The following is a 2195-nucleotide window of genomic DNA, read 5'->3' as shown; positions in this document are numbered from 1 at the left end:
TTTGGCCTGTCGCTTCATTCTTCAGGCATGTCCTCAGGAGGGGAATGGGAAAGTGGCTCCTTCCTCGTGGGGTTTTCGTCGGGATAGGCAGGCATGGCAGCCTTAATTTCTTTCACTGAAAGCTGAATGTAAATGAGCTCTTTATTGGAATAAAACAGAACAAAGCATCAACTAAATATAACAACTCCAATTCTCAGTGAGTATGGAGCGCTCCCTCTGCTCTCTTCCTTAATGGCAGCCCACCTCGCCTACAAAGAGGAGATAAAAGGTTGGAGCCGGCCTGTCATGCCACCACCCTATTGAACACAACCATGAACTTCACCGGGAGAGATGAAGTCAGCTGTCCGGGGCCGCATGGTTAGTCCTAGCAATGCTGGGGTCAGGGCCAAGGGTGTCTGCCTCCCATAGGAGAGTTCTTTCCTCTCATTAAACGTCCTGTAAAATCAGCGTAAGCCCTGCAGAGAGACTTGCGTGTGTTTCTATCCTTTGTAACTTACCAAGGCACTTTGCTTCTCATGCTTCTTTTTTTCCCATTTTCAGCATCATTTTCATGACAATATTTGCCAGTTCCTTAAATTTGCCAGATAATGCACTAAAAATGGCACCTCCGTTACCTCATGGAATCCTAATTACAGTCCTGAGGGAGTAGGTATTGATATTACATAACTGTTAACATTTCACAGATGTTCCAGGTCACACACCTAGTGAGGGGGGGGCTCCGCCTCTAGTTCGATGCCACACAGGCTGGAGGGTCACCCACAGGAAGGCACTGCCATGCAGCTAATGAGGATCTCTTATTTACTTTTACCTATTGTAGAGTTTCTTCTGTTTTTTTAGGTATCAGTTTGAGTTCTGGTCTACAGTGAATCTTTTAGTAACTTTTAAATGTAAACTGCAGAACGGTTCTTAACCTTGGCCACTGTCTACTTGACCTGTGATTTTATTTACATTTTAAAATGGGCTCTGACTAATGTATATTGGAACTGTTTCATGGTAAAATAATTCCTGTTTTTTGCCGTTTTCATTATCCATAGGAAAAAATATAAGTCACAGACAAATAAAGCAAGATTAAATATTGTAAACCAGAGATCCAAAACCAAGAAACATATCAGATTTTAGATGATAATAGTGACTATCTAAAAACCTACATTCATGAAAAGTAGCAGAATACAATAGGTATAAAATTAACTTGTTTTCTATTGTATTTATTAGAAATTTTATTTTAACAAAAGTAAATATAATTTTTATGAGCTCATCTATTATTTATCTTAGAAATAAAAAAATTTAAATACACTCTGATTTTGGCCTCTATGGATCAGGGATTTTGTTTTGTCTAAGCATAAAGACTGCATTTATATATGATGATCTTATTGTGATCAAATACTGAGTTTAACAGTTTGGTTGGTTATTAAGTCAAGTCACTCAAAAGGACTCAAACTGCAATTGGGATATGTCACCACTAGGTGGATACAGGTCCCGAAGGAGTGTAAGTGTTTTCTTGCTTTTTAACCTGGCGTCCTGTTCAGGGACAATAGGTTTATCTGACTATCCTTTTGGTTTTTCACAAAATCTCAGCTCTTTTCCAACAGCTAAATGTGAACATGAATTCCTAATACATGGAACAAGGAAAATTTAAGCTGTAATACAGTATTTTTTTCTCATTTTGTATATGGATTAATTATTAATAATAACTACTCTAAGGCTGAACCTTCCTCTAAACCCATTTTGATTTGCTCAGTTGGAATCAGGAAATAAGTTGGAGAAACCTACTCCCCCCCCCCCCCACCACACACAACTTTTGAAAAGTTTAAAGTGGAGAAAAGTTAAAAGAGTAGTTCAGTGACCTAATGTATACCCTTCACCTATACTCACAAATCCCCATTTTGCCACATTTGCTTTGTCTTTCCAAGTTTAGAAGCTTGCGTTTGGGGGAGAATCTATTTGAAAGCCAGTTGCATGCCTTAGCTTGCAGCCTCTCAGTACAAGACCATTCTCCTACGTAACCACCGCGTAATCCTAACACCTAAGAGCATTAGTGATGCATTTGTCATGCCACCTGATTCTTGATCCGAATTCAAAATTCCTTTAATAGTTGCTTATCCATACATAATCCAAATGCCTTTAACAGTTGCTTTCCCTCCCAAGCCCACCCCCGATCTGGGATCCAGTCAAGCTTCTCAGTAGCTTGTTGCGTC

This window comes from Ursus arctos, unplaced genomic scaffold (assembly GCF_023065955.2).
Source record: "Ursus arctos isolate Adak ecotype North America unplaced genomic scaffold, UrsArc2.0 scaffold_3, whole genome shotgun sequence".
Lineage (NCBI taxonomy): Eukaryota > Metazoa > Chordata > Mammalia > Carnivora > Ursidae > Ursus > Ursus arctos.
Note: the sequence above shows the minus strand (reverse complement) of the source record.